The following is a 6926-nucleotide window of genomic DNA, read 5'->3' as shown; positions in this document are numbered from 1 at the left end:
CCGCAGAGAAACTGAGTCCTTCACCAGGGTGCTGAGCCATGCGCTGGCCATGGAAGGCTCTGAGCCTCAGCAAGGCAAAGCAAAAACCAGCTCAGAAGCTGAAGCCTTGCAAATTCCAGCGGGAAGCGAGGCACGCATATTTAAGTGAGGGTGATTAACAGCTGGCACAGCCCACCATGGGAAGTGATGGATTCACCATCTCTGGATGTCTTCAAACAGCAGCTGGATGCTCCCTGGGAGCCCTGTCCTGAAACCCAGCCCAGGGGCTGGATGTGGTGCTCACTGCACTGGGATTGCTACCGTTCACCTTTCAACCCTCCCAAAAAAACCCACTTCTTGCATGTGTATAAGCTGCTGATTGTCCAATGTATAACTATCAGAGGCAGGTTTTCATCCTTCCTGTGTCTTCAGGGCAGGAATGCCTTCCATGAAGGGCTCTGTCATGCTCAGTGTGGTGGGTGAGCGTGATTTCAGGGCTTTAAGACATCATTTGTATATGAATTTTCAAGGGTTACATACCTTTTGGTGAGGATGAGAGGTCTGGAGGTATTTCGTTGCCAACAGGCTCCATGAACGTATTGACCGTCCAAAACCTCTTCAAATTCTTCCATGCAAAAGCTTATTTTCATCTGGAATAAACATAGGAAATGACAATAGGGGACTTTGGAGAAGGAACTCAATCCAGAAACAGCTATGGGAGAAACCAGACCTTTGTATCACTGTACAAACAGCTTCAAACACATATCACCAAGGGTAGAGCATGAATTTTTAAGCTAACCTCTGGGAGAAGGATGAGTTCAGTCAGGGACAAGAAGCCCAAGGGCAAAAGTTGCCATTACTGAGGCATCTCCAGAAGATGGAAAATCAGGAATGCCCAACCAGAACAGGCACAATGAAACACGGGGGAAATAGCTGACCAAGGAGCTGAGTTGGATCTGTGGGCATGAATCCAACAGGAAAGCCACAAATTTCACAGTGATTTTTATGGAAATCAATAATATTAAACATCATAGAGAAGCAGGAATGGAGCAGTGGAGCTGGAAGGGTTGTTTCTGGGAAGGGTGTTACACAGCATCTTGCTTGTGTCTTCTTCCAGCTTGAGCTACAACACTTTGTAGACTTCATAGTGGTCTACAAAAGGTCTGTGGTGTGGTTTGAATGGATTTTCACAGTGTTACTAAGCATGCAGAGGCAAAAAAGAAGAGGTTTTCTAAAGACATTATTCAGGCATTGAAACAGAAGTGCCCCAAAGGGCTGCCCTTTGCCATGACTTGCGGCCCTTTTTAGGACCCACGTTTCAGAGCTGACCTGAGCATAAGCTGCAGGGAAGAAACCTTTTGGTGTTCCTCCCCTCTCTTCTCCTTGCCAAGGGTCAGCCCAGCGGCTCTGCAAGCCCCAAAGAGGAGGAACCCCACCACCTCCCATCACAGCATCCTATTCATCCCCCCCAGCAGGCTGATCCCTCGTCCCATCTCGGACCACTTCCACTCTGCTCTGCTCTCTTTCCAAACCCCCACCTTTTTCATGTTCTGATGGCAACGCTGCAGGGAAATATCAGAGGCACCCATGTGGCCTCCCCTGGCTCGGAAAGGAGGTACCGGCTGGGGAAGAAACACCCAATTATTTAGCGGCTGTCAAGGTTAAGCTAAATAACCCCGGGATGGGGAAGGTTGGGCTTTGTGTCTATGAGCCGGAGAGGCCAAAAAGCATCTTCCCTGAGGCAGCTGAGGAAAGCACAACCCGTGAAGCAGATCTATTGCACCAGGCTGCCCGGCGGGACGCCGGGTTTCCAGGAATGAAAAGAAGCTGGGGATGTCCTGGCAGACGCCGGGGCAGGGCTATGGGCAGACGAGCTCTGCCCATTCATCAGCACCCGTCAGGCTTCCCGAGCCGGCCGTGGGATAAATCAAACCGCAAGAGGGGAAGGGAGGCAAGGGGGGGGGGGGAGAGAAGTGTCCGATGGGGATGGTTTGAGGGGGGAGCTGCGAGAGGGGGGAGAAGAGGGACCGAAAAGGCAGCGCGAGGGAGAGGAAAAACCAGATCAAAGGCAGAAATTCATCAGAGATAACGGAATTATTTATTTTTCCTGCTGCTAGCGGGGATTTTTTTTCTCTCCTTTCCCCCCTTTGAGGCCCCCCAGGCCTTCTGGGCTCCTACGTCTCCAGCCAGTCTGTTATTCTCAGGCGTCCCATCACCCCCACCGCAGCCACAAAGCAACATGCTCACTTCATCACGCGGCTCTGCTCTGCACAGCGAGACCTTTTGATCTCCGTCTCTCCAGTGTTTATATGTGACAGTGCAAGAAATGTATTTACAGTATACGGGGCTCTGTTAGACACTGCCTGCCTTCATTTGAACATTAATACTGGGAGCAGGGGAAGGGGGGAGCAGCTCTCCTTTAATTCACCCATCATTTATTAAAATGTTTATTTGGAAATCCGCAGGCCCATTTATCTGGTTATTACTCAGAGCAGGATCAAATAATAACTCAGGTTCTCTGTGTCACACAAGACAAACCAAATATACTCTGGATGAGGTCTTTCAATGGCCCGCATATCCATCCTCACGCCTGGCGCTTGGCCGGCTGTAGGGCCCTGGGTGGGCTCCCTGGACCTGTAATGCAGCTTTTCATCTCTCAGTTCACAGGCTCAGATCCAGCCTGAGCCTGTTGCTACCGCTGGTGGTGCCCCTCAAAAGCACCCCTGATAGCGGTGGGTGTCTGCGTGGTCAAGGGGGACCCGCTGGAGCTTATCCCCAGCTCTGCCTGCCTCATACTCTGCTTTTAAAGCTGTCTCCTTCCATCTCCATCACCTCTGGCAGCAGCAGATGGGTGTCCGCGGGAGGACCAAGCCATGGAGGACCACGTCAGCGCAGCCAGTTCGCTATCGCATGTCGGTAGCAGCTGGAGAGCTTGGAGTCACCACAGAGCTCCTGTTCTCAGACCCTCACACCATGGGAACAACCCTCAGTCTGGGGTTTCCTCGGATGAATCTTATCTTTCTGGAGACGAAGATGGTCCATGGCCACCCAGCGCCAGTGGTTCCCTCCTTCCCCATCCACCCCACCATCTCCTTCCACCATTCACTTCCTTGCCTCATACTTTCTGCTTTGTTTTGGGTTGCCCAACACAACCACATGATGAAAGATGATGTTTTGAGACATGCTAATTTTAAGCTCTCAGCTGCTCTAAGCTCACCTGTAAGGCCTTGTCCAGATGGTGTAAGAGCCCCTGGCACGCTTTTCTTGGTCTTCAGAGGCTAAGAAAACATTGAAGCCACTTTTAAGTGGAATTTGGTGCTAAATAAGTTTTGACCAAACAGCCTTTGGCAATGAAACAGCAAAGGGAAGATGAATGTGGCCCATTTCACATGGTAATGGTGGGCTGCAGACCCAGCACAGCTGGGCAGGTAGCACTTCTTATAGAGGTCTGGAAGAGATGCTGGAAGTGCCAGTATGCAAAATGCTTTGGAGAAGATTAGTGTTTGAGGAAAGGAATGATCACGCTGTCTGGTGCAAGGCAAAGTAAACTCAGTAGATGAGACTGGACACACATGGGCTCTGTGCTTCATTCACCTAACTCCATGCACTTCGCATCCCTCCTATGCTGCTGCGTTACTCTTGACTACAAAGGCTGAAACAACCATCAAATCCCAGTTTCCTCTTCAGGGCTTGACATGGTGATGTGCTTTCCATCAGCAGCTGCTTACAGATTTAGTTTGAGAACTGTGCTGTGCTCCAGAGGATGTAACAGGCATTATCCCAAACCCAACTTCTTGGGATCGCCAAGTAAGTGCTGAGATTAGCACCCACCTTCCAACAACACAGCTCCAGCATGGCCCCGCTGCCACACACAGCATTTCTGGGGACCCCAGTGGTGTTCTACGATGGTATCTAACTACAAGATCACTCTGCCATGTGCTCCCAGCACTCGCCAATTCCAACAGGAGCCTCTGCACATACTGGGTGATCAGACACCCATGGGACACACAGCATGCACCAGCAACATCACCCCACCTCTAAAGCCAACAGGGCAAAGCCTGCAGAGAGAGTTGGGCTTGCCCCATGCTAGAGTGTGATGTGTTAAAATGAGTGAGGCTGGAAGCTGGCACCATCACATGCAGCATGGCAATGAGCTGGGACGACCCTTGGGGTCCACTGGTAGCATCCTGCAGCTGACCCAGAGAGCACCCAGCACCGGTGCTCATCAGCCGGTTACAAATGCTCATGTTTAATGCCTGCTTTCTTTACATGTGGATTTAAGATGCACACGATAAGGTGTCATAAAAATATCTGACAACAGAGGAAACACTGAGCTGCTGCATGCATATTCTTTTGACACTATTTGTAGAGTTGTCTTGATTAAAGCCTGGGGCTCTGTAACAGAAGCCACCAGCAGCAGGAACCCCATTACCCCCCAGGGGACATGGTGCTCCATAGCCCTGCTCCACCCTGACCTGGGGATACAGACTGGTTCCCACTTGGGTGGAATGTTGAGCTTCACTCACACTGATAAAAATAGCATTTGGGAGAAAAGAGCTTTTGGGTAAAATCATATAAATTGGGGGGAAATCTTGCTTAAAAGAAAAAGCATATTCACGTTTTCAGAGGAAAGGGAATTTCTGGTTTTCTGCTCAATAGACATTTTCTTTTGAAAATGGATTTGTTTTAGCTATTTATATGCACGTGCATGGAGAGGAAAAGCCATTTCGGGTTCAAGCATTTGCTGCATAATCATATATACATCACACGTAAGTGCAGTGTTTTGACTAGATAGAAAATGATTCCAGCGCCTTCCCCCTTTCCTGCCTTATGCTTATATACGAAAAGTTTGCATTTTGGCTTCACAAGTTCATTTACAATCCCTTTATTCCTCCCAACCAAGGAGCAACCATTCATTTTGTACTCCTTACTACTGAAAGCCTGGAGCACTTTGACTCCTTCCTGTGCACACAGATGTAAAACTCCCCGATAGAAAGACCTCACAAAACACAAACTTCGTAATTAAGTGCTTGGAAAAGGCTCGGTTTATTTTCAATATATTTTAATTATTATTTTACCTTCCCTTTTAGTCTCAACTCTGCAGGAACGGGTGAGTCACAGCTTTGAAATCTGCACTGGATGCCAGCTGAAAACAGAGGCTTTACACGATCAAATTGACAGATGAGTCAAAGGCAGCCCTGCTACGCGCAGACCCATCCATATTCCTAGTTAAAAGAAATATTGCATTTTTAAGGGTAAAGAAACATATTTAAGAGATAAAGGAAAAGAAAAGTTTGCTGGTCATCAATTATCGTAATAAAGGGGGGGGGGGGGGGGGGAGAAATTCACTTTAAAGACATGTTAAAGCCCCCTAATCTTCAAAGAGATAAAGGAGAGCGGCTGCCCTTGAGTGAACCGTGTCGCCAGGAGGCAGCTGTGGTCCTGGCGCTCCAAAGGGGTTGGTCCAGCCACAAAATAAGCCCAGGATAAACTTGAACTGAGTGTGGTTGGGTGATAGGGAAGGAGGGAAAAGGGGATCCAGCGGTGGGTAATGGCTTGCAAGGCTGTTGGGAGAGCCCTGTACATGGGGTGGCACAAGGGACATGAAGGAAGCCCCGTTGTGTTCTTCTCTCCAAGCCCTTCTTCCCCTGCCAGGCAAGCGTGTGCAGCTTGAGCTCAAAACTGCATAGAAGACAAAAAGTCATAAGTGCCAACTGCCTGTGGACCTACAGGAACAGACCTCATCCACAGCCTTCTGAAGTCAATGGTCCCCAGCTGAGTTCAGATTAAGCTCTTGTGGCACTTTCTTGCCTGCGAACAGCAAAGGATGGATGAGAGGTGAACTGAGATGGTACATATCTTATGCTTCTGAGCCCAAAATGGGCATACAAAGATCATTTTGGACAGGAGAGAACTACCACACCTTTAGATCTTGTGGTTGCCGCTGTGAAAGTCCAGGCCTGGACTCTTTGCACAGGGTTACTTATAGAAGATGCAGCACAATGGAAACCTGTACACAGATTTCCTCCCTTCACAAATTCCATAGCTTGAATTCACACAGGGGATTCTTCAGAATCCCTGCTCTAAGCAGCCCTCCACAAAGCTTTCAGCCTGCCTGTCCAAGCAACGTGGGTGCTCCATCTACAAACGTGATTCCATAGCCTGCCTTTTGTTCCACTCTAACTTCCCCATGACAAAACCACGCACTTTCTTTTCAACCCGAGACAGCAAAGTTCAAAACTCCAGGCAAACCAACACAATGAATGGGGACAAGGCAAGGTGGGCTTCATTCTTCTACTGGAAAGGTGATGCGCATCACAGCCCTTGGGAAGAAGTCCATCAACTGTTGAACCAAAAATGAGACCATGAGCACTGCCAAGTTTGGACTGCTGGTAAAACTGTGGAAGCAGAGAGATGTGAGTCTGTCTGCCTAGTGTTTGCTGGCTGGAGTAGAAGGATTGCAACAGAAGGGTCCTAAACCTTGGTGGAAGGAGTGTACCACTCAAAGCCAAGCAGCAAGAGTCACCAGAAGGAGGGACAAGGGACCACCAGGAGATGAAAACCTGGGTTCAGCAAAGGCAGGTGATGCCAGCTGTTTGGAGAGCCCTGCTGAGTGGTGGCATGGAAGGAACTCAGCACATCAAAGTGCTTGCTCCTCGCAGTACCCTCAAAGGGGCTGCCTGGACACAGTGCTCAAGAAAATGGGAATTTGCTGCAGCATGCCTGGATTATGGATAACGCACTGTAACTGCATTACTGGATTATTAACACTAACACAGACGTGCTCCCCACCCAGCCATCAAGCTGGACTGTGTCCACCTCATCAGGTTTTCCAGAGTATCTTCCCTCAGTCAGAGGAAAACTGGACCAACTCCACCACGAGCCATCCAGGTCCACATTAAGGCTTAGGGAAAACCACAAAGTTCACTCCAGTTTCTGCAGCTCTG

General features: G+C 49.2%; 1 long non-coding RNA gene across 1 annotated transcript; it reads right to left on the bottom strand.

Moving 5' to 3' along the window:
• Nucleotides 1-514: 514 nt before the first annotated feature.
• On the bottom strand, nucleotides 515-5792 carry LOC133275639 (uncharacterized). Its single transcript, XR_009745646.1, has 3 exons — nucleotides 5710-5792; nucleotides 5058-5204; nucleotides 515-629 (listed from the first exon to the last, which is right to left on the bottom strand). It is a non-coding gene; the product is annotated as an uncharacterized LOC133275639 (long non-coding RNA).
• Nucleotides 5793-6926: the final 1134 nt, after the last annotated feature.

The sequence above is a fragment of the Pezoporus flaviventris genome, unplaced genomic scaffold (genome assembly GCF_033815535.1).
Source record: "Pezoporus flaviventris isolate CSIRO_AGI_PZ_B2104156 unplaced genomic scaffold, CSIRO_AGI_Pfla_v1 ptg000041l, whole genome shotgun sequence".
NCBI lineage: Eukaryota > Metazoa > Chordata > Aves > Psittaciformes > Psittacidae > Pezoporus > Pezoporus flaviventris.
The sequence above is the reverse complement of the archived record's forward strand: the minus strand, read 5'-3'. Positions and strand labels throughout refer to the sequence as shown.